Source organism: Larus michahellis, chromosome Z (assembly GCF_964199755.1).
Source record: "Larus michahellis chromosome Z, bLarMic1.1, whole genome shotgun sequence".
Classification (NCBI taxonomy): domain Eukaryota; kingdom Metazoa; phylum Chordata; class Aves; order Charadriiformes; family Laridae; genus Larus; species Larus michahellis.
The window spans coordinates 44,220,140-44,246,907 of NC_133930.1; positions in this window are offsets into that span (position 1 = coordinate 44,220,140).

Sequence of the window (26,768 nt, forward strand, 5' to 3'; positions counted from 1 at the left end):
TGGAACTAAGCCTTGGGTTTCCTAAGGCTACGTTATTCTCGTCTCCCTGCCCTCACTTTTTACTAATCTTTCATTCCATCCTTGAATCTGATAAGTCAGGAGAAGTTGGAACCCATTTGTAAAAATGTAACTCCAGAAACCACTACTTCTTGCATGTTTTACTACAGTAAACGAAAAAAAGGCACGGACAACTGCCAAAAGCCTTAGAGGAACATAGATCTGAATCCTGCAAACGCTTAGGCAAGAGCACAGAGAAAAAGGCCAGATGTTGGCAATATTGGGGGCTATTAATGCTATTAGCAAAAAACATTGTGGAATACCATCTAAAATATATTGCCACAAGTTTCATTCAGTAAACAGATTAAAATTTCATTACTGTGGACAAATAACTTTTGTCTTTTCCAGTGCAGTGCCTCAAACAGCATCTGTCTTTAAGAAAAGATATTTCTGCTTGAAGAGCTAGCTAATTGAAATAACTTGTTTTATATTGGTACTCAGCTAATGGCATCTGGAAACACAGGTGTGTCTGGAAAAAAAGTTTTTTCTTCAAATGGATATTCTTTGCTACAGTGACCTACTGTGTCCACCAAAGCTTCTATCAGCACTGAAGAAATACAACCTGTGAGCTTGTAGTGGGGCATGGAGTAAGAGCAGCTTTTTCAGTGATATCAGAACCCACACTGTTTTCAGTCTTTGGTAATTTTGATCGTTTGCTTTACAATATATTTTTTCCTTGAAAAACTCCATTGGTGACCTCTTCCCTACAAAAAACTATGGTCTTTTAAACTTCAAACTGATGAAGACTGAGCTTCCAAATGACTAGCTTCCTGGACTAGCAAACGTTGCTTAGGTTTCAAAGGCAAAAGTAATGGTAAACAAACTCCCCAGTATATTGTCTGACACCACAAAGAAGTAATGGAAATCCCTGCTTTCCCTCCTGTCTGTGATTTTGGTCCAACCCCAAAAATGGCCCCGTCTCCTATAGGTCATTTGTAAGTATAGCCTGACGCTCTTTACTGAGATGGGAGTAGCACAGCTGAGGATACATCACATCCAAATATGATTTTCTGTCTCCTGGTGGAAACGTTTCCCAGCGCTATCTCGGATGCCTTGTGGCTGCTTTCCTGGCCTCCCTGGTGCCGCTGTGAGAGCCACGTGCCCACTGGGACTCCTATTTGCAGGAAAATTCTGGGGAAAGGCATTGGCATTGGGAAAGTTACTGGATGTCCCCCAGAAAGTTATAACCGCTTGACTATTTGTCCTATGGTTTATTGAGTTCCCAGAAACCCTCCCATGCCCTCTAAAAAGGCATTTTCTTCAGGGCTCTGCCTGCACCTCAGATATGTACCAGAAGACGCAGATGCTACAACTGTATTTGTAGAAGGGTAGTATGGCTACAAAGTGAACCTACAATCAAATTTCACCCCAGACAGCATATTTTGTGCACAGACATTGCATGGTTGTTTCCTTAGCTGTTGTATTTGCAAATAAATTTTTCTGTGTTTATTCAGGTTCTTTTTGGAGCTCTTTTTATTTTCACTGTATTCATAAGGAACACTTCAAACCAGAGCAAATTAAGAACTCTCTGAATGTGGTGTTAAAATAACAAAGCTCTCCCCACTAAATTTCACTAAGTTGGTGGGGGTTTTGCCAGCACCTGTGACTGACCAGCTGTTAGCAGGGAAGAAAGCCATGAAGCTGAAGGGTGCTTATTTCATGTGCTTTGACGAATCTTCACGTACAGAATAACGCAGTTCAGCCTCCAGAGACCAGCTTTTGTTTTCTGCCTTTGCTCACTGAACAGTAGATGAAGCTATCTTCATATTTGCTGCAGGGTGTAGTATCAAATGAAAATATAGCCTCCTGCATTAAAAGAGGAAAGTGCACTCTTTGCCACAATAATATTTGCATGAGTCCCCCAAAACCACTTCTTGCTCCCTCGTTTGGGTTAATGTTTACCATTTATTTCAGTTCTCAAGAGCTGTGGCTCTTTAGCATTACTCTGCTATGACACTGTTGCTTGATTTAGTGCTTTAGGGATGAAAAATGTTTTCAGTAAACTTTCATATTCTTACAAGATGTCTCTTACCTTATCATCGTGCAAAAGAGTCTTGGGAAGTAGCTACTTAGCTTAGCTCCTGCAGTTCATATGCTGCTTATGCTTTTATTTTTAATATCACTATGCCACCAAGTTTTTAGGCACACAGTTGCAATCTGTGTGGAGCTCCTTACATTTGCCCTCAGTTTGTTTTTTTGGCTTAATGCAGCTGCCACTGCCAAGCCACAGCTCCCAGATGATGCAGGGAAGGAGGCAGGAGCCAGTGATTCACATGTACACAACAGATTAATTTTCCTGATGCCAGAGCCAGAGGCGGTTGTCTGAGTTTGGGATGCTGCCAGTCATGGGTGGGATGGATGTCAGGCAGTGTTTCTGTGACACCTCTTTTTGGCCTCTTGCCTTAAGGGCTGAGTGAATCACCTTCACTTTCACTCCTGATTCAAGAAACAAATTGAGCTGCTAAATTAAGTGCTGGTAATGATCAGGCCTAAGGGACTGAGTGCCGCCTGCTTTGGTATGGCACCAGAGCCCACATGTGACCAAAAGGAAACAAAACAGCACAAATGACAGTTGCTTGACTTGCTTGTACACATCAGAATAGCTAAGCTGAGGGTACAGTCAAAGCTCTGAATGATGAGGAATGATGATCGACAGGGTTACATCTCTCCCATTGGACAGTTGATTGAGCCAAAATGGGTCATCTGAGCAAACCTGGGAGCTGCTCTACCTTCATTTGGTTTGTGAGTGCTGTCTTCAACCCTGGCAATCCAACAGCCCATCCACAGCCATGTGGCTGTCAATGCACAGCCACCGCTGCAGGTGGCAGAGGACAGCAGCTGCACAACCTATCCCAAACAATGCCATTCCTTCTAGGGACTTAGATCTTCAGCTTTGCAATGTTCCTTGGGAGGCAAAGAAGCCTGTTTCCCCTGTTCTGCTGAAACACAATGCAAACAGAAAACATCTCTATGTCATGCAATAAGTTTGCGTTGCAAGCAAAAACAATGCAAATTTCCCACCCCCATCTTGTCCCTCTGTCCCTTTAAATAATGCATTTCTTTAGCAGCTGGATCTGCCTCCAGTGCTGAGACATCAGCTGCTGCTGGAGAAACCTTTTATATTTAGTGCCCTAAATCAGTAAGGATTGAACTCCCCTTCATCGAGGACACCACATCTGTGTCATTCCAATTATTCCAAGAAAGTGTAAACTATGATGGGAAAAGCTACTCTGTTTAAAATACATTGACTTGATTGTATCTTAAAAAATGTATCCTTCAGCTACACTTTATCTGCACTTGTCCAGACAACAGATGCTGGGAAATCAAGGCTGGCATGGTACTAAGGGTAATTCTCCAGTTATTAGGGTCTGATTCTAATCCTGGTTAAATATCCTGCAAACTTTCCATGTATTTCAGTGACAGTGGAATGCATTAACTGACAAGTAAATATGACTTTGACATAGTCAGGATTTGATTTACTGCTTACACTGAAAGGCATCAATGAGAAACCACCACAATTAAACTGAGAGTTTATGCATCCATTTTAAAACTCTTGCAAGGTCTTTGATTTGCTGTCGACAAAGTTCCCAGGATCCTGAAAAGTAAGCAAAAGTAATGCAAACTGTGTAGTAGATGTGTGAAGAGTTTTCTTAATTCAAGTTTCCTTGTTTGAATGCTGTCATTATTATCCATAGGCTTGATATTCCTTATTAAAGTATAAGCCCACATGACTACACTGACATATGCATGGTCTCAGTAAGCCCATGGCCCTGCTGACTGCACTTTAAGGGATATACTAAGGCAGATGAGAAAGCCTGTGGCTGCAGACAGAAGTGTCTCTAGAAACTGCACTTTAAGATGAGACAGAAACAGGGGCCTGCTCTCAACTTAAAGGGTAGTATTGTGCTTTACTGTCTAAGAGCAGAGGCAACATCACAAACAAGAAGAAAGGAGGAAGGAATAGTGCTAAACATAAACCACACCAGTTGTTCCAGACTATGCTGTAGTAACCTGATCCGGCAGAAAAAAAAAAGGGGGGGAAGAAGGGAGCTGCCAAAGGTTTACATACCAGGGAGGGAATATGGGAGACCTGTTCAAATGCATATGGAGACAAGTGATCTCAGATCTGGTATCACTTGTATGTCTGTCAATCCAAGAGTCAGGGATCCACTGAGAGAAGGCAATTACAAATCAGTTCTCTACAGTCAAAGACTATTCTCCACTTATAGCCAACTCCTTGCCAACATGAGCATGCCATTCACAACTGTGCTGAGTGAACAGCTTTTGAACCCCTCCCCACCTTTTTTTCTTTCAGTATCACAGTCCCATTGATGGCACTGCTCAAATTTCAACTCAACCTATCTCAAAAGGTGCATATATTTTAGAAAAGCAGCATTCATACCTTATTTGCATATTCTTTTCTGAACCTTCAGTGCATGATAAGTAAGGATTGAAGATTGCCAGGCACATAGGGCATGGGAACCACCAGCAAGCAATTTTTTTTTTTCTGTGAGAAGCTGGAAGGTAACATAGCTCTTTTCTAAAAGCAGAAAAAATATGTTAAGGTTTAAATAACCAAGATTAAAAAATAAATTAACTGAGTTCAATGTATTTCACTATCAAGAGGTACATAGAGATACAATGACAATGATGACACTGTATTAGCATCAATGGCCCCTCTACGACAAGACCAAAGCCATGTTTACAGACGACCAGAACAACAGTCCTCCTCCATAGACACTGCTTAAGAAGAATATTTGTCACAGGTTCAACCAGGAAAAGGAATCATTTCCACCTGTGCCCTAGAAAGGTCTAGCCTCTGATCTTGATTTCTGCATTGCAGCCTGGGTTACAGATGAAATGTTTTAGGGAACCTATTAAACGTTGGCAGCCTGTCTCCAGCTCCAGGACACTTTTCAAGAGTTTGGGCTGTCTACTCAACAAGGGGGCGTGCAATTTAGGGGGGGAGCAGGTGAGCCTGGACACTTTTGAACCTTTCCTCTTCTTCCCCAGCATCATTGAGGGGTGAGAGAGGCTACATCCCTTCCTCGTCCTCTTAGTGCCCATTTATAGATTATAGATATTGCATGGGACTTTGCCTGATCCTCTTTCAGGGGCCTGCTGGAGCTGCCTGACTTCTCACCTTCCCCTGGCAGCAAGTTCCAGAAGTTCACTGTGTGCACTGTAAATGAACACCTTTTTATCTGACTTAAAGTGATCTATGAGTTTCATTGAGTGCCCCCGAGCACTGGTATTGTGAGATTTACTGAAGAGCATGCCCACATCCAAGTTATCCACCACCTTTATGATTTCGTAAATTTGTCATATCGTCCCTCAGCCTTCTCCTCTCTGCACCAAAGAGTCCCAAGTCCTTCTAGCCCCTCCTGCTAAGCCTGCTGCTCTGCCAACCTAAGCATTTTGCTTTCCCTCCTCTGTATGCTTTCCAACTCCATTACACACCTCTCAGGCTTCAGAGGCCAGCTCTGCACACAGCACTACAAGGTTTTATTAGGTGGCAAAACAATGTCCTCTGCCATCAGGACCCTTCCTGTTGTTGCCCAACATCTTGTTGTCTTTTTTGGGGCAGGCAGGAGGGTTTACTGAACTAGAGTAGAGGAGAGAGCAAAGCTGTATCCAGAGACTTCAGAGCTTTGGCTGCAGAGAACTGGTCAGCAGAGAGGGTGTTCACAGAGCTGCTGAAAGCCCTGGCTACTACGTCCAAGGGCATAAATAGTGGCTTATGTCAAATGCTTGTGTAAGATGAGGAAACAGCTTTGAGAGGGAGAAGAAACTGGTACCAGATTTCATTCTGCATCTTGGTGGCCCGAAAGCAAACAAGTGCTTGTTTTGCTGTCTCTTCTGAAGAGGAAAGGTGGCCTGGACAAAGGGTCACCACTCAGGATGAGCCATGTTTTCTGTGGATAGCATTTATTGTCTCAGATGGAAATGTTCTTAAGGTGAAAATGTAAAAAGAAAAATAGATGCTTCAATCTTTAAACTTTTTTTTTTTCCGTTCCGCATTGAGACAACACATGTTTTTCAGCACAGCTCTCAGATAGCTAGCCAGCTGGCTCACACGCTCAGTGTGAGTTGTCACTGGCCATGTCCTGATGGATGACCTAGCAGCGGTCAGAGACTGGAGACTTGGTGTTCATGCTGTGGGATTGCTCACAACCAGAGGCCCTAGCCTCCTGTGAAGAGCTACAGTCACCACTTCTCCCCGGCCTCCTAGCTAGTGCATCATGAAAGCCGAGTATCAAAAACCCCTGAACTCCCATTCAAACCACTGCAGTGCACTTTTTGTAAGAACAGATTTTCATTTAAAGCCATATATCCCATAGAACAGCAAACCACTTTTAGCAGAACTACCAAAATGCTGATTATGACAAGTATTTCCTTCAGGAATGTCCCTTTTACTTGAGTTTCTTACGAGTCCCAAGAAATCAGTGGGCTTCACTTACAATTTGCTATGGAGCTAACAGTGTTTGTTAAATTTTGTGGTTATATGAAGCACAACTCATATTCTAATTTATCATTCACATATTTTTTAAATCTATTTCTCATCAAAACCCCTCCATTACAGGTGCACCTCAGGAAACAGAGTTAATAATCCGACATGATTCATGTAGTGAGGACCCGACACCTCCAGCCATTCTTTTCAAGTGCTGTTGGCATTAGTTAATATTTTCCACCTTTACTTTAGGTAATTTCCTAGTTTTCTATAGACAAGAAAAACATTTCAATAATGACACCCACAGCTCCAAACCACTACTTAGCACATAATGAACTAATTTAAACCAAGTGAATTTGATTCCAATTTTCCGCCATGTGAAACAGATGCTTTTGCCAAGGCCAAAATCTGGACATAAAGAACAGTAGCATGTGAGCACGTTCCTAACTCTAGGTGTAAATCATGCCTACATAGTACTATATTTCAAACAACATTAAGAATAAAGTATGAAAATAAATGAACTTACAGGCTTAACCACTCTGCATTTGCCATTTCATTCTAGGTCCTAAAATTTTGCTTTTTGTAAAATTTTGTTTGCTTGTTTGGGTGATAAAAGGAAGGTTTAGCAGACGTTCATTTTGTTTGTTGTGAAAGTATGGTTTTGTACTAAAACACTTGTAATATTTTGATGAAAATATCAATCTCCACAAGACTAAGCTGCTGAAATTTAACTTTTAAAATAAACTACTGAGTAAAAATAACACCTTTTTTTTTTACCATAATGCATTCTACTCATACTGAAGCAACGATGATTGCAGTACATAAGACAACCTGTGACTGAAAAAGATGCAAGTCCTTTGAGCAATATACACATTAATGTATTTGCATTTCAAGATTTTGTATCCTTTTTATCACCACACGGCATCAAAGGCAGGGTTTAGATTTATTAACAAAGCCAAAATACACAAGAGTGTCTCTCTAATACTGCAACGTGTGGCTAACAATAGGACTGTAATAACAAGCTTTTCATTTAAAAGTCAAGGCTCTCGGGTTTTAAGTCATAGATTACCCAGAGCATTTTCTGACACAACTGGCATGTCTTAACAAAAAGGAAATGCTAGCTTAGGAAAACATCTGATGCTTTCAAGTCATTGATGGTGGATGAGGACATTCTCCTTGCTGTTCATTTGAGAGGAGGACACATATCCAACCAGCTTCCTTCTGCTACTAGGGAAGGTAGGGCTATATTCTAACAAAATCCTTGCTAAAAGAACAACTTTTTAGTTCCCAGGAGGGAAAAGGAGCTAATCAACTGCTGGGCGTATTTAGCCTAAGCAAGCACAGCAGAAGTCTGTTGGCAGCCCTGAAACATGTGGGAAGTCATTGCCTGAAGGAAAGAGGTAAGGAAATTTGCTACCTGGTGTTTTCCTATTTCTTATCTATCTAACAGCTGGTTCAATTGTTTATCCTTGCTTTTGTTGTCCAGTTGCTAACTTTAAGTTGTTATTGAATGCAGTCTGTAAGTGAATTCAGAGCCAAAAGTGTAAGTAAAGCCACACAGAGCAAAAGTCTGAGTTGACAGGGGCTGAGCACACCTGTGACATCACAAGGTTATTTAGACAAGGGAAACGATTTGAGAACCTTCCTAGAAAAAAATATGGGGTATTTAAATATAGTAATATCTGGTATGATCTGCAATCATCCTGTGTCACGTTTGGGCCGGGTTGGCCAATGACAAGATGGCAGATGCTCTTCCCCACCTCTCACTCCAAAGAGAAGAAGAAGAGAGATAAAGAGATTTATGAGTTTAGAGAAAACTAAACTAATTTAATGAAATATTAATAATGAAAAAAAGAAATAATGAAATAGATAAAATATATCTAAATATATACAAAACCGGAACAAGTTCCCAGAAAGATGTCACTGGCAGGCACTGGAAAAGTTCCAGAATGGACTTAGTGACAAATGGGAACTGGAACACACTGACTAGGATCAAAAGCTGACCGGGTCCTCCTCAGACATCAGTCGCTGAAAAAAGAGAGCCATTGAAGAAGCAGTCACAGAATCACAGAATGGTAAGGTTGGAAGGGACCTCTGGAGATCATCTAGTCCAACCCCCCCTGCCAGAGCAGGGTCACCCAGAGCAGGTTGCACAGGAACACATCCAGAATGAATGTCTCCAGAGAGAGAGACTCCACCACCACTCTGGGCAGCCTGTTCCAGTGCTTTGCCACCCTCAAAGTAAGAAAGCTCCTCCTCAAATTTAGATGGAAGTTCCTATGTTCAAGTTTGTGCCCATTACCTATTCTCCAGCCCATTGGAGAAGAGACACTGGAGAAAAGCCAACCCAACCCTTTGCTCCCTCAGCTTTTATACTGAGCATGGCAGATGAGATGGAACACCCTATTGGTCAGTTTAGGTCACCTGACCTGTCCCCACATCCCCACAGGTGCAACCCCTCCATGGGGTAAAGAACCAAGTCAGCGGACCCCAGCTGTCACAGCAACAAGTGTGAGCAAGAGCTTCTCTCACTGAACAGGAACTTGTCCCAGATTAGGACGTCCTGTGTGGATACAATGTGAACTGTGACACTGTGACGGGCTGAACTGTGGAAAAATCACACATTCAACAGGTAACGATCTGAAGTACATCAGTGAACCTGGCCTTTGTGTACCTAATAAGTGGATTAGAATATGCCACTGCTTTGGTTTGCCCCATGTTTAAGCCTCAATGCTTGCATCTGCTCTCAGATACCGCAAGTGTTGTCTGATGGTCCAAGAGCAGGAGTGCCAGCAGCCCTTGCTTACCACGTTGCACCTACTCCAGTCCATTTAACTTCACATCCAGTACACGTACCAGGTAGAAGCAGCTCCACAGGTAAAAGCTAATGTTGGAGTGATTGTGTTAATGCACTCTCTATATGATCTGTTATCTAGTGTTGTCTGGGCAGGTGGCAAAGGCCACTTTCACATAAACAACTTCTGCAGCACAATAGGAGCAGTACTGGAGAGCCAGTGTTCACACTAGATGTGTTTCAGGAGTTTTATTTCGGACTAGCTCCAATCTGGTTTTGTGCTACATGTCCATTAGCAGTGGGAATGCAGTCAATGTGCTGCTGGGGTGTGTCTTCTGGTTTACTTTAACCATAAAAGTATGCGGTTTGTGTGCCCTGAGACGAGCCAGGGATCTGAAACTCCACGTGCCAAGCAAGAGTGACTGGGAGACTCCCTTGGTATTACTCTCTTATCTAAACCAAAACACTAATATTACCTAGTGGAACTAGAGCAGCAGCTCCTTCCATGGGCCAGCAGTTCCAGCTGCTGCAGCTGTCTGTGCTGCTGCAACTGGGAACTTGTAGGAATAACATGAGCTGATCAGTGCAGTTGCACATCATTTCATGAGACTGATGGTCTCCTCAGTGCTCTGGTTCCATGATAGTGTAACTCTATTGACAGACACTGACAAAAGTAGAAATCCTTCCTCATTATATGCTTATGTTATACAAAAATAAATGCTATAGAACATGAATTTCATTTATTCTGATGCAAACTCTTCCTCAAAACAGCTATGTACCTGTATCAAAGTTCAGGTCAGATGGTATCAGGTGACTCAAGGAGGGAAACTGGGTGCACTTGTTATCTGTAGAGTGGGTGTCAAGGGCAGTGTTACTCCCTACTACAGGGATTTCACCAGAGCTACCACCACCTGTGCTAGACCGGAACCTCTTCCAAAGACTAAAGACACTGTACTGTGTGTTATAACAGTGTAGGAAAGGGTGAAGTGGAGACACAGGCAGGATCAACAGCACGGCCAGGTACCTATGGTTAGTCTGCATGCGCCTGACCTGTGGACTGCTGTTTCTGTGGAAGCTTCCTTTTCCTCCTCTGTGGCCAGCAGGTGACTCAGCTGTGGTTTAGGTGTAGTTCCAGCCAGGCTAGCTGGGTATGTATTGCGTGTTCCCCAGCACACCCAGGGAGCTTGGCGAAAAACAGGCTGTTTTGGGGTTTTTTCAGCATTTCAAATGAAACAATGAAGGCAATTATTTCTTTGATTTGGAAAATGATACTGAATTTGTCTTTAATTACAAGAACCACCTGGAGGCTTTCCCATGTTGGTTTATTTTTTTTCCTTTCCTACAGGAAGGTCTTTCAACACAGCGCCATTGTTAAAATCCTCTTGTCCCCTAAGGGATCAGCCTTCAACTCCTTGCTCTGGCGATGGTCCCAGTGGCTCTAACAATTGTTCACCTTGAGTCAGTGTTACTGCCTGGGCCCACAGTGCATAATGTAATTGGAAAAGGGGGTTATATTGGATCTAATGGTTCTTTTGCTGAAGAAAATAAATTTCATTATTATTGAATCTGCATTAAATTCACCTGAAAAGAGAAATTGTTTTTGTCAAATATTTCACTTGATGTTCTTTAGGGGACACACATGATCCACACATGATATTTTAATATTTTCATTGCAGCACTTTTTTTTTTCCATTTCTAAAAAGTAATAAAACGTATAAGAAAATGCTTTGTTTCATTTCATGAAAAGAATTTCTGTCAAGTCCGTTTTGTTTCAGATTCTACTGAACTGATTTTTCATTTTGCTTAGGTCAAGCAAAAATCTTTAAAAAACAACTAGGAATTGACTTCTCCTCTTTACATTTCAACTGAGGAACCTCAATGCATCTTTAGAAATCTGCAAGTCTGAATGACCTCGTTCTGAATCCCACCTGTTTCCCAAATATCTCAGATAGCTGATAGATCTGTCACCATCAGCAGGTGACAGGCACAAGAATTTTATCAGCTGGTCCAATAAAGAAATGCTGCACCAAACCAGACCTGGTGACTCTTCAGTTCTGCAGGTCATTTATCTACAGAAAATTCATTTCTTACTGTTTCACTCTGTGATAGATTTCAGAAGAGAAAATTGATTCTTAGGAAGCTCTTACTGGATATATCTTATACCATTATATCTTATCGAATCTTAATGTTTCTCATGCCAGAGAATCCCAAATCACTTTATCACTTTTTTTTAAAAAATTTATTTATTTGACAAGTACCTCCCTGGTAATAATGTACAGCTCTGTCACACTGTATAACAGGAAGACTCTTACAGACAAACAAGAAATTTAGTTAACTGGTCCACCAGGAGAGGCGTCAGGAAAGAAGACTATAACTACTGAAGTACCTCCTGCTGCAGCTCCAGGCCCATAGTGGACATTTGACCCAGGGCAGCCTCCTGTGTCTGTCACAGATCGGTGGTCCCACCTTGTTGCCCTCTGGGAGGGGTAGGCACTGCTGCTCTGTCCTTGTCAGTCCCCTTTTGCAGGCAACATAAGCCAAGAGCGTGTTGAAGCACTAGAAGACAACACCAAGGCGGTGGGGCAGTGGTGTCAGCACCCTGGGGTTCCCCAGCCCTCCCAGGAAGGGGGAATAGGAGAAGGGGACAGAGGAAGCATCCACTGTTGGGTGAGGTGGAAAACACAAAAGTAGTAGTTTCAAAGATGAAGAACCAGCAAATGTGACCACCCTCAGGGGTATCTTCAGGAGCCAGAATTTCCCCAGGGTGCGAGAAAGCAGAGAGGCATCTGCTAGCTGTCTTCTTTCACAGTGCTATGCTCTGTTGTTTAGGGCACTTTGAGGTCTTACAGTGGGACATCCCGCCTGCTATGCTTTCTCTTTCTTTGCTCAAACCTAGCCACTTGGCTAGGAAAGTTTTGATGCATCCTGAAGTTTTAGAAGTCAGGATTTTTGTCCTACCGCATTCATAAATATCACCACAAAAATAGCACTGGACCATGTGTTAAACACTATTTTCTTTTTCAAGCAAACTCCTCATCATGCACTAGGGTTTGAAATTTTTTATCTTCCTATTTTGGTATTTTGCTAGAGGACAAAAAAAACCCTGATTCAATATTGTTTACAAGTGATTTCATACAAAGAAATACACACACACATTTTTCTTTCTGTAGTTCAGAGAGAAAGAACCAAAGAAGAAAAAATGTTGACTAACCATATGGGTTTAAATGTTCTCTTTCCAAGGGGATGAAACAGTCTTGAAGGTCTTTATTATAGATTATTAGGAGCCTGGAACTGCACCAAAAAGCTGCCAGAGACAGCAGACATGGAGGGTAAGAAACTGGAGATATCAGAGGTCATGAACACAGGTAAATAAAATACCAGCTAAACTTGTTGGAAGGCCAATATTAAATTCCAAGGATAGAACTCTGAAATTGAAGGATTTCTTACTTGAAAATAATGAGACAGTTTTGCTTCTAACTACATATAAATGCAGAAGTGTAATCTATGAAAAAAAGTCATATGTCAGGGTTAGCATTACATAAATCACAACCATCTCACTTCAGTCAGTTTTAAACCAGAAAAAAACATCTAAGTCCATTTTGAAATATAATACCTAGAACTGAGCCAGGCCTCTTGCTGATGCATTTATTAATAATTCTAGGCCCCTGCTTATTTGGGAACATTCAGGGCCTCAGAGTTCCAGCTGGGTTGCTTCATACTGACTAGAAGTATGTCAGATTGTATAGTCTGTGATTGGATGCAAACCTTTCACATGCATGTTTTCATTTGAACCCAGATAAGGATCGCCCTTTTGCGAAAACAAAATGGATGTGGTTAGGTACTATGTATTTCTAATTACTCACCTCTGCTTAGTATTCACTGTAAGAAACTGACGTGTCACACTGGTTTTTGGAGCTGCCTTTGCAACCTTCTGGCTATTCAGTATACAACTTTCAGTTGCAGTTTTTAATATGCAGAAATACAAAACCAATGCAGCTGGCAGCACAGCCTCAAAAAGTTTTGGTACTTTCCAGGACAGAGGAGGCACTTTTTAAATATGTCTATGATACTGAGGTCAGAAATATCTTTTCCCTTAGAGTAAAGCTATACATATAGATGTCGAGTACATGCTAATTCTCCTGTGAGGTCAGATCAGAGTGGCTCTCCTTAGTACACTTTAGCCTGGCAGCAGTTGTCAGTTTGGTTTCCTAATGAACTCCTGTAGATATGTGACACTTGCAGAATGTGGCATGTTATTCTAGATTGCAGACAGACGTGCACGCATTTTCCAAGAGGCCACATCCTGCTCACTTCACTCAGGAGAGGTTTGCCCTGTGGCTTTGTCTCCGTGCTCCTAACTTCATTTCTATGCTAAGAAACTGCTACAGTTCTTAGCAAACACCCTCTGCTCACCCTTGCTTGTTGGGGCTCAGACCGTGCCCCGGGTTTTTCAGGGAAAGCAAGGTGATCAGTGATATTGTTCTTCATTGTCCCTCGTTGGAGTTAGCAGAACAAGCAGAAGCAAGGGCAAGTTAGGGAAGATGGAAATCTGGAATCCTCTTTTCCTTTATTTGCTGGTGTGTCTCCAGGACTAAATCATCAGAAATGGGCAGGAATAATGTACCTCACCGGGGGCATCCGAGCCCAAAGACCTGAGTGGAAAGCCAGGCTCAGACAATCCCCTGGAGCCCGTGCAGCCATGCACTGCTGCGTTTGCAGTTATGCTGCTGCTCTGGTCCCCCAGCCCTAAGTCAGGAAACCGCCTGCAGGCAGAATTGCACACGGTGGTCTGATGGCTTTGCTCAGTCTCATGGCAGTGCTGTGATTCCTGGCTTGCCAGCAGCCCAGGCTTTGGCACAGCTGACAGACATAGCTCTCCATGCATCGGGCTCTTCCTCGTGAGCCCGGGGCAAGCCAATGTTGGAAAAGAAGCGCTGTAAGTGCAGCGTGTTCGTAGGTTGGGTAGAGATGGCTGAGTTGCTTCTTGGACCTCTGTCCATGCGAGGAAGAAATCGCTGTGTGGCCTGTTAAGCTAGATCTGTGGTGAAGGCATCTCCCCACATTTTGTAACCAATATTTTGTGAGCACCAGCAGGTATAAACTGATGGGATGCACAATGCACAAGTCAAAACACAAGCTTAAAACACAATCTAATACAGGTAGGAGCTTCCTGCGATGGAGTAGAATACACAACAGTTCTTATGAGCTCTACCTTGCTTTAATGCTACATAGCATTAAGACTTTCTTTTGTTTGCGTCGAGCTTATTTGCAGCTCCAGTCCTGAATCCAGTCCTAAGTTTGTTTAGCACCAAAACTCTTACTTCTGTTGAGGACTGTTCCGCTGCAGAGAGGACAATATGTTGGTCCTTATCGCTATTACTCCAGTCAAGCATTATTAAAGTTACAGATGGTTCCCTTGGATCTTTGCTCGCACTAGTCATCTGACACAGGGAATTTTTACTTTTTAAACCTTTTGAAGAAACATTCAGCTAATCTTCTAGGCTCCGGTTCAGGAAAGGACACTCCTAATGTTTAACATATGCTTTGGAAGCGTCATTTGAACCAAGTGATCTGAAATACGTGTTTCCATTAAAGATTGTAATTAAATATTGTCCTGCATAGGAATGCATTCTGAGTTTGGGCATTAATAAGGGTGTCTGGAGACAAACAATATCTACTTTTAAGCTTTGCATTAGCTCTACATTACCTGCTGACAAAAGCAGCGCTTAGACATGAAGGAAAGCAGTGTTGATTATAAAGTAGCCAAAGGTGTGGCTGCACCTTGCTGTTTTCAGAGAGATTATTAGATTTAGGTCCTTAGTTGTTTCAGATCTTTATAGTTTGCTTGGAAGACCTGAGTCCTTCCAGCACTGACTGCTTTCAAGGGCATTCATTGCTTTGCAGGATTAGGTCCAGCTACACAATTTTGAAAAAATGTCTCTTTGATGCTTGGCAGCTATATTTGAAGTTCATAGCATCATTTTAAATTATTATTATTCATGCATGGAACACAGCCACTTCAAGCACATTCATATGTGTAAAACTGAGATGAAAACAAATTTTTCTGGGGTTTAATAGAAGTTTCCAATTATTTCTTTTTCATATGCGTGACTTTGAAGATAGAGCTTTAGAACACATTTTTGGGCTGTGTCCACAAACATATGTGATGACAGCAGTGTTTGCTGCGTACTACCTGTAGCAGTGAGTGCATATGCTAGAGCAGGAGGGGTCAAGTCACTAGCTAGTATCAACTTTCACAAAGACAAGAGAAGTTTCTCAAGTCCTTTAACGGCAGGCATTTGTCACTCGATACCTCCAATGGTCTTCCAAGTGTCAGCTGTAACATAACACTTCTCAGCTAAGACAATAAATTGGTCTAAATTTAGAAGGAAAAAGACACCTGGCTCTATATCAGGCCTGATAACCAAGAAACACAAAACAAAAAAAACCTCTGAATATCAGGAAATCTTTTACAGATATATTTTTTTCTTTTGGACTTATTTTTGCCATTTCTCATCAGGTGTGCTGATGGAAGCTGATCATAGGCTGCCCCGATAATTGCCCCGGATTCCAGAGCTGTCTGTCCTTCAGCGGGGCCAGTAATGAAGACAGAGGAGGGAGGCCGGGATGTGCCTGCCCGCCTGGAATGCGGCCGGAGCTGAAAGCTGACACCAGCTCGGTGGAAAAGGGCTTTTGAGCAAAGGCTGTCTCCAAGACAACAGAGTATTTTCCCTGTGATGCATTTACACAGTGGGGTTAAAGTTCTGTGAAAGCAACAGCTGTTGTAAAAACATTGTATTAAATATGCTTAGAACTGTAAAACCCGCGCTCCTCATGTTGCACTTTGCTCAAGAGAAATGTGGAAACCTGTGGTATGTCTGAGGGAGAGTTTCTGCTCTCTCAGAGGCCGTTTTATAAACGTCATGGTCCATTTTCAACTTTTTCCCTCTGAGAGAGCTTCTTCTTCAGACCATTTTTCTCTACATTTGATTTTCAAGTTAAAAGTTAATGACTGAAGCATGGCTGGGTCTATGCCTTACTTTGCCGCCTTTAAACTCTGCTGTTTGCTGGGAAACTTGGCTTCCACTCTACGCATGCTCTTGTGTTTTTTCATAAGCAGCTCCAAAGGAAGCCTGCTTGTCCTGGTACCACCCTTACAGGTGGCCCAGCTCTCACTGCAGTTCAGACTCACCAATACTAATACCCCAGAGAACAAATCTCCTGCAATGTTCTCCTTTTACAGACTTTGCTAACCTCCAGGGAGAAACTTTCCATGTAGATAAAATATTACCAGGTTCGAAAACTGGAGGCTGGCACAGGCCAAGGGCTGCTTCAAAGCTGTTCTCTCACTTATGTTTTGCAAGTTTTAGTGGCTTTTAAAGCCCTTACGCAGTTTTCAAGTCAAGAAACAAAGAGCTAGATGCTGCCACAGCCTCATCCTGTGTGACCCAGAGGCACACAATGGCACAGCTACACAGATGCCCAGTAAGCCTCTTCAGGCACCTATATGGTGGTTGTATTTTTGGTCCTTTCCATGCAAACTTCGTGAAAGTTGTAAATGCCTATAGCAAAATGCGTTTGCAGCTCTTGTTTAAATTCATGCCACCTATTCTCTTCCTTGATTGGGTTTTTGGTTTTGCTGGAGAGGGAATCCTTTTTCTACCGAAAATCTTTTTGTGCTGGAACAGATGAATTTATATATCTTTTTAAAAATGTTTGCTTTATTTAATGAGGTGGACTGTAGGATGGCAATTCCTCTCTTAAAATCTCTACTGTACTTCCAGAAAGTTAGATTTAGGAGACTGATATTCTATAGCCTGGGTTTATTTATGATTTTCTGTTTCTGTTTCACTGCATTGGGTCCTCCAGCCTGGATTCTGTTTTTTTCTCTAGAGACTTTGTCTTCTTTTTCTGACAAAAATGTGGGGGTTTTCCTCCCTTCTCAGAGGTGCTCAAAATAAATAATATGTGAACATTTACCGAGTTTTCAAGCCTACTGGGCCTGAGCCCATTTAGGCAACACGAACCTGCCCATCCCTAGCAATACTACTAATAGGAAATCACTCTTCCACCCAAATTAAGTTCCAACATCTGGAGATAGCTTGTCCTAATGGACTTGGCAATGGTGCCAAAAAAGCTTCTCCATCCTTCACCCAGCAGCTGCCGTCATCACAACAGGCCAGCTCCCACTGGGATGGCTAAACATTTCTGCAAAGCTGTTTTGAGTGTGTTTCAGGAATCCCAGGAAAGAGGCCTGAGAGGAGGGTGTTGTTTGCACATGTGAACTCACTAGTACACCAAAGAGGGGAGCAGGAGAATATTGCAAGCCCCGTTCTTCCCCATCCTTTAAAACATATTCAACCAATTAAAATAATCAGTGTAAAGATTAATTTTGACCATATGAATGTATGTGTGGGAAAAACCTGATGATTTAAAATATGTTGTGTTTTGGAAAAGATCATTCAAACACATGCCTGAACACATACATATGAGAGAGCTCCATATCTGGGCTTGATTTACTTCCATGCCCTTGAAGGTACAAACTTCACATATATTCTACATCTGTTGGAACCTGGCAGAACAGGAGTTGTGGGCTTTTTACTGCTGCCAGAGTCCATGTGTATTGGATTATGCTGTTGTCCCACTTTGTGTTAGAGACTCTATCTTCATGTGTAGTTGAATGTTTGTCTGAAAACACAAGACCCATTCATCTTCAGTGGGAAGAGCATGCCTAAGCTACTTCAGCAGTATCGTGAATCTCAGCCTAGACCATTTTAACACATTGGAAGAGAAAAGGCTGTCTTGCTTGAGACAGAGTCAACCTGCTGATTGCAGTTGAAGCTTTGGATGTTCAGCACTCCTCAGATATGGCTTCTGTAGGGCAAGAAAACCCAGCCACTCAAGAAAATCCTCTCGATTTCGGAGGCCAAACCTTTCAAAATGCTTTTTCAAGAATTGGACAGAATTGGACCAGAGGAAGGGGGTGGGCTGAATGCCTGTTCAACACTAACTGGGATCCAGAAGCATCTTCTTTGAAGCAGCACACGACAGCACCGTGCCCACTTTGATTTGTGGCCATTCCAAATTTTGCAGACATTTTCCCACCCACCACTCCTCAATTCCTCTGTCCCCACAAAACGCACAGCAACCAGAGAAATGTCTTCAGGTTCAATAATCAGAAGACACTGCAGTGCCCTCATTACCAGAGGGCTCTAACCAGCAAGGATCATTTTATTTAGCTGAAATCCTTCCAAACATCATTTTTTTTCAACTATGTTTTTTAATATTTTCTCACAACCCCAGAGGTTAAGGGACAGATCTTCAAACAGAGCCTGTGACTGGCAGTATCTCAATTTGTGAGACGGAAGAGGAAGGGACTCTGTCTCCGGGGGGAGGCAAAAAATGGAAAGCACTTAAAATTAAGGGGCATTTTGAAATAATCCCTGTGCCTAGTTCTCTCATTTCTGGGCTGAGCTGCTAGTAATATCATCACAAAATTGTTCTTCAGATGAAGGGTGTGATTTTGTTGGCTTTCACTCTGTTCCCTGTGGAAGTCACCAGAAGATTCAGCACTGACTGACAACACACAGCAACGAGTGCAGTTTAAAACTTCACATTATGTGAGTTCAGGGGAGTAAGAGACATCTTTCTAGAAAAATATACGTTTATAGCTACAGAGACAATATATGCATTCAATCAAAGAAAAGTTTTTAAACAAGTTTATCTATAAAAACTAAGTAGCTGACTCACAACAAAGCCAAAGCCTTAATTCCATGATGAACCCATTATCCCACTCTCAACCAGTACACAATTCTTGGTTTTATATCAGAAAAAGGACATTGTACTTTTCTTAAGCCCCAACCTATATGAAATCCTATTGTTACGGCATTCACCACAACAATAGCCCTTTGGAGCGCTCAAAATGCCTGGCTGTCAATTAGGTTACTATAAGGAAGGAACAGGACATTGTTTACATCACAATGCAGCATCAATGAAGGTATATACATTAGCCAGATGAATGCATTCTACTGTGTTTCAGTAAGCCCGGTGCCATCAATGCTGATACAATGAATATCAAGCAGATCTCCAGTAACAGATTGCGCAGGTAACAGCTGCACCATAACTAGGTGCTCAGTATAACTCCATACGTGGTGTGCTCTGCAGATTGGCAATGTTTTGAAGCGCTTTGCTTCACGGGAAGGCTATAGACAGGAGGAGGGGTTCAAAGATACCTAACAGCCTGGCACTGACCCATTGAAAACAAGGAAGCAGTTTCATACAGCCTCACCATTTGCCTTTGTTATTAGGAAATAAATCAGCCTTTGTTTTTTCTGGACAAAGTGAAGGAATGTCATTATGACTTATAAATTGTGCAGTTACAAAACAATCAGGAAATCTTCCCATTTAAATCTGAATAACTTTAATTGTTTGGAATTTAAACTTTAGTCTATTGAGTGAAACAAATGCTTAAATAGAGCTCTTCATTGAAATTCTGACTTAAAATTTCAGTCTAAGCTAAAGTAAAACCCGCATAAAAAAACTTTAAGGCTGATTAAAGACTGAGCAAATCTTAGAGTTATATCATTTAATACCTTTTGACTGAAGATGAGCCAAAACCCAGAGATGAAAAAATGGCAAATTAGTGTGGTTGAATGTGCTTTATTTATGCTATTGCAAATGTGTTCAGAGCATTATCTCCATTTCATATCAATACACAGTTCCCTCAATTCTGTCTGGAGTCTCAGTCTTGAACACGCTGGTACATTGGTAGATAGCACAGTAAGTCAAAACTACTGAAGTCAAACATACACGGAGTTCCTTGCTTGCTCAGGGAATAGCATCAAACATTTCTATACAGTGCTTGCTCTTAAGTTATCAAAGGTTGTCCAGGGAAATTATGTCATTGGGATAAACCTCTCTGACTTGATGACAGCAAGGTCAAGCAAAGCCTAGCAGAAGAAATGGTAGCCTTTTTGAGAAATGGATAGAAGTATTGTTCTTACTTCACACATAACTAAGAGTAAACCCTCCACTTAAAAAATTGCCCTTTTGTCACTAGGCAGATGAGCTGGCATCGCTGATGTGGCAACTGGAGCTGCAGGCTTAGAAATGATTTGTGAATAACATCAGCACTCTGATACCTGTGATTTTATTGGTGCTTTCGTGGTGTAAGATCCTCACCACTTCTAGAATTTCCTTTTTCCAGCTTTTATCTCCAGCTAAGCTCCACCCTTCGTGGATTTTCACACTGTCCCTTCTCAGAGATGACCTCTCTTCCACCTCTGACCTCTTTCAGAGTTTTCACCCTTGCTTTAACAATTGATTTATGATGTGCCCGTGAAAAGGTCAAGCCTACTTTTACGGTTTGCTTAAAATATTTCTTTTTTGGGTAGATACAGAAGTGGTGCTTAATAAGTGCTAAGTAAATAAACTAAGGATTGGAGACAGCTTCCCTTTTCTGCTAACTACTAGACGTCCCTAAAACTCTTTGTAACAAGTGTTTACCAAGTCTTCAAACAAATTAACTGATAACTATAATCATTTTGTGCCTAATGAAATGTGTCAAGAGTTTAGGATTTCCAAAAAGAGTAATTTCAAATTAAGTTGTCTCACAGTTCAGTGAAAAGGCAACCGCTAAAGATAATTCAAGGATTTGTATATGTAATGGACAGGAAGTCTATTTTTCTTTTAGTTTGGCAGATCGATCTTCCACAGAAAAAAAAAAAAAAAGGCAAGTAGGCTACTAGGCATAAACTTTCATTGCCTCCAGCCTCCCTTAGCCAAAACTCCTTTTCAACTCTTTTCAGGTGAAGTCAGGACTGCAGGATCAATCAATAACCTCAAAGGCAGATTTTGTTTTTCTCTTTCACTTGTGCATTATTCTTTAAGTACACCATAATTTATCATGCAAATTCACTTGTGTTTTCTTATGTGATCTTCATCAATCACTGTATCTAAAAATCATAAGTGTATATATTTAGCTTAAAAAAAATCAATCAGATATTTGTGCTGGTATTTATGAAGCTCTAAGTAAATGCTGACTAAATGACAATGCTTATCCTTCTTGCCACAGATCACATCACACATGAAACAATTTGGAAATATGAAGAGTGGTTTTGAGGCTCTCTGTTTCAAGTTGAACTCCACACTAACATTTTCTCTATAAACTTTGTCACATGTGTCTCTCCCCAAGTTAAATGGTACCAGATGATATTTTTACAGATGCCACAAGAGACATTCTCTTGGCTTCTTAAATGTACTGAATTTTTTTCCTGGCCATTAAAACTTGATTTACTATCCTGACAATTTTAATAGGGAAAGAGACAGAGGTGTATTGCTAAATTTTTCTCATTTCCACATTTCCTTGAAATGCTACCAAAGTGGAAAACCTGCCAAGATAACACCTAGCATTCTATTTGGCTTGAATAGAAATACACAGAGAGGCCAATTTTCTCTCTTTATCATTAAAAAAAAAAAAAATATATATATATATAAAAATATTCAAATGTTACAGTGCTTGCATGGTTTCAAAGCATAGCCACACACCAGGAGCTGGAACAGGGAGACACCAGGTGAACAGGAATGGTCACACTCGGCCTTGTTGGCAGCATGCTCGCTGGTAACCACTGGTGCAGGACCACCATTATCATGCCTGCCCCCTTGCCAGAGCCAGAAAGGAAGGGGATGCAGTTTTGTTCCCATCCACCCCGTCTAGGAAGAGCACAGAAGGATCAGATGGAGCAGAACTGAGGGTTCGAAAGGATCATCTCCCAAACACAAGGACTGCTGTTAGGACTGGACACTGTCTGCCTTGTCACCATCTACCTGTGTAATCGCCAGGCACAGCGAAGTCTATTCATTAAAGGCCCCACTCCGGGCTCCTTTGGCATGCTTAAAACTTCCGCTGACTACAAGGGCCTTCGGAGTGTTCAAAGGAAAAAAGACTGAACACTATTTATAGTTTTGCTGCTGTTGGGAGAGTGGCTGAGATCCTAAATTCCTTTCTCAGCCCATGCTCAGTCCTCAAGCTGAATGAATAGTAAAAATAAATAAATAATAACCATGAAAAAGATGACCAAATGAAAGCTCTGCCTTTGTTTCTGTCCTGTACGTGGAGCAGTGTCACTTGTTCCATGTGTTTGGAAAGTGGCTTTTGATCTTGCAAGTTTTCTGCTCATTTTAGTCCTTTTGCATTCCCCTCCTAAATTCATCTATAGGAAGCAAATTACCCTTTCTTCTCTTCCTCAGATCATTTAAGCCAGTAGATCAGTGAGCTGATAGGACAGCAAGTGAAAGAGTTGGAAAAAAATTTACCAAAGAAAAAAAAAAGAGCTGAAAATACTTACAGATCTTGACTACACTTGACAAAAACCAGAAGTGGCCTGTGAAATATCCAATAGCTGAAAAGCTGGTATAGATCAGCGTCACTGCATTGAAGACAATGGTGGCTTGTCAGCTGAGAAGCTGGCCAAGTGGACAGAAACAAAATGGTCTTTTCCTGGCAAAGAGTTTAACCAGCTCACTTACTCCTTTCTGAAAACTTCTTTCCACTGCCTTCAGTGGAAAGCTTTGACTTGGGAATATTTTGAGTGTTGGTGAATAAACACTATAAATACATTTCAGTGTAACTATGTCAATAGTGTACTCAAAGTATTAAAGACTAACTGCACCGGTTTAATTTTGTCATTGCCCCTCTTTCTATGCTATAGCTGCTTTTCGACAGCACTTTTAAGCAGAGAAATTAAAAATCCATATTCTGAACTCCCTGGGTAAGGGCTTGTTGAAAGGTTCTTCCCCTCCATGCCTAGCAGGAACAGTGACTGAATCTTTGTCATCCTTCTGAACTGGGGTTTCAAACTTCCCTCACTCGAACTAAACTGAAAAAGCTCTCCTTGACACTAATTGTGCAGGATCAGGATCTTTTCTATGGAAGGCAATCTGAACCTGGTGCCTAACATGAGGAGCAGTGTGGGTATGCATTTGGGACACCAATGGCAGCCACGTAGCCTCTGCATCCCAGGAATTTATGGTTGTCTAAAAGCTGACTATCAAATCTGGTAGGTATCCTGATCTGGAGAATTAGGAACAAATGAAAGCAGAGGATTGTAACAAAACCAAAACAGCAATCATAGATATTAATGCTGTCATACGTGTGCATTAATTGCAGCAATAATGACATATATGGCAAGTCTCCATTGTGCTTCTTTGTAGCCTTCTGAAATATTCCTAATGGAATTTGAAACTTTCTGTGCTAAGGAGCAGTTTGTGCAATCCACAGACCCTATGCAGTAAGGGAAAAAACAAAGGCTTAGAACATGAGCAGACCTGGTCTATAAGGTCCAGTAGGGTCAGAGTAGTGCACAGTGAGCACCTCACCACCACCTATATGTCAGAAGTCACCAGCCCTGCAGTACTGCAGATGGCAGGGATCGTGTGGCCACTTCCATGCCTGCCTTGGGCAGTCAGCCAGATTAGGTCAAACCACTTCCACCAGCAGTTTAAGGTGACCTATCCCACTTTGCATGAAGGGGAGGAGGGAATAGTCACCAGTTACATTTCACAGGCAGAAACATTCTGGTGGTGCCCACTAGCCAAGGCATGTCATTCATCATGCAGAGCACCCAAAATCTGCAAAGTCACGGCTTTGTGTCTTGAGCAAAGGAGGTATCCTACTGCAGCTCCTCCATCCTGTCTACCTGAAGGCAGTGTGGAGACACTGGGTAGCTTCTGCTCCTCCGTTTCCCTTTGGAGGAGATGGTCCCTGTCCTCAGAGAAGCACTTGGCCATACTGCTGAGAGAGGAGAGATCTCATGTTTTACAGATACACTGTAGGAAACTGTAAAGGACTTAAAAACAGCAGCAGGAACAGAAATTCATCTCTCCTCCATTTCAGTCATCCCATTTCTTGTCGTGCCAACAGAGGTTGGGTCTTGCCTATCCCACTGCTGTGCTGTAGAAGCAGCTGTCCTCCCCGTGGATCCTGTTTCCTCTTTGGACTTCACTCAGGTAACCTGGGACTTGGCACAGCCACTAGGCACAGAGGCAGCATCAATCTCATGACAAGCAAACTGTGTCCTGACGGCGGTCTGGAAAAGGCAAAGATGACATGGACATTCAGAGCAAGGTTCTACTGTGCTGCTGGTGATGCCACTCTGGAATTGATTGATTCTGGAAACACTATACTGGGTACAAAAAAAAATCTGCACCGAAATATCAATTTTCTTCAGAACTTTCAGTGGCAAAAATACTTCCCCAATACTTTGGTCTTTCCCTATATAGATTTTGGTTTCAGCTAAAACAAATAGTTTTGGTTTATAGCACATTTTGTTCCAAAAGTGACTCCTAGAGAACTCCCCATGGAAATGGGGAGTATTTTCAAGTATTTTGAAGTGAGCTATGGACCTGGAGGCAGCATTGGAGGCTGGCAGCAGAAGCCTGTAGTAGATCTTGGGAACAAAACTCCCAAGAATCTGGACTAATATAAATATAGGGAAAAGCTTTATAAGTAAGGGAAATCCCACAGATCCTTTTCCCCCTCTTCTGCCTCCTGCCGGTTTTCCCACAGGAGGACAGGAGAAGACCCTGAGAGCAAAATTTGTCCCACTACTAGGACTGAATGAAGACTACTGTTCTGGGCCCACAATCTTATTATTATAGGGCCAAATCCTGACACCACTAACACTCAATGAATCCGTGTTTATTTAGTGGTGAGTATAAGTCAGGTCAGGAATTGACACATAATGTAAAGCTAAACAGTGATCTTGGCTCGAGTCCTAAAACTTCCTGCAGTTTTGCATAGCTTTGCTATCATGATAAATGGCTGATCTTTGTGGAGGAAAGAATTCAGTTTCCAATAAGATGTTGGGAATGAATTATCAGTTCAGTTATCTCAGCAACCAGTTCCTACTTGTATAACATTTAAGTAAAACATAAGGATGTGTTGTGTCATGACTGTCCTGCTGGAATGAATTTTTAAAAGGGAAGAAAAAAAAATTATTTTTCTTTTAAGTTTGGGGGGGGGTAATGTGAATTTCCCCTTAAAACATTCCTATCATGCTGCTTCATATTCATTAATTAGTCTGAGGTTTCCCTCGTGTTTAGTTTACAAAGCCACTTAAACCCACGTACCCATTTAACATATTTATGACCCCAGTTTTCTTTCTTTTCTCTGAGACTGTACGGTAATTGTTCTCCAGACTCAGGCACTGCAGAGTGCCTTCACTGATGAAAAGAGACAACATAAAGAAGGAAATGAATGTGTGAGGGATGAATACCTTCCACAAAACAACTGGGTGCAATTTGGCCCATGGCCCCGGGGGTCACTTTAATAGAGTGGAGCCTCAGTCTCTATTGAGTGTATGGGAGACTATTAACTCTTAACAACTCAGTCTCAGGTTATTTATTTATTGCTTAAATGATTTGTTATTGCTACTTGAATTTAATATACCCTCTGGGAACTGAGATGGCAGCATCATGTTACAGAAAAACTACAAGTTATTTTAAAACTGTAATTGAGTTTTTATGAGCACCATAAAATCTTTCTGAACAAATAACTTACCGTTAGTCAGAAACTTCAGCAGGAAATCTGTAAAATTAAGGATTTATTAGAACAGTACTGTATTTGTGTGTTTCTTGGGGAAAGAGAGGGTTAAATATTTGATGCTTCAAGTATTTATTTTATTATTTGAATGTAATAATACTTAAGTAGCACCTGATGTTTTCAAAAGGCTGTATAGATACAATATTAGCAAAATAAATCATTCCTTTCAGCCTGCGAATACCTCATGTTCAGGGATCTAGACTGGTGCACACCTGTTCAGTGTGAACATTTTTTCCAACAACTGCAGGGTATCTGCGAGGAACAATCACAAATCTCCACACCAGTTCTGCTAAGTGAACTGGTGTGGATATGTTTGTGCAGGTACTCATTTTCTCCATCCTTGCCTATGCACTGCTCTCCCCTCTGAAAGGTTGTATCGGTCCCCTTCTCTAAATCATCCACTTTCCCTTTTGCTTTTCTAATCCTTAAAGTCATTAGGGCAACTTCCAAACCAAATAGCACATTTTGGGGGACAGGGCGCAAAGGAATGGAAGGAGAATTGAAGGCATCATAAAAAGTGGAGGCAAAATGAAATGTTCTGGAAAGTAAGGGGAAAATAAAAGTGCTGCATAAAGAAGGTTAAAAAGTAGGTTTAAAAACAGGAAGAAGAAATATCAGTTTTAGTATGGCTATAAGGATGGTGTCTGTTCTCAATTGTTTCTAGTAGCACACCCAAAGGTGTTCATTAGAAACACTGAGAACTGCAGAATCAAAGAGATCTCGTATTTTAACATCCTGTTGCTTGAAATCCTGCCCATGCCCTTACATAAAGAACTCTTCTCTTATTTTTTTTTCTTTTGAAATGGAACGATCAGATTATGTGATTGATGCACATAATCCCATAAAAATATTTATATCATACCCTT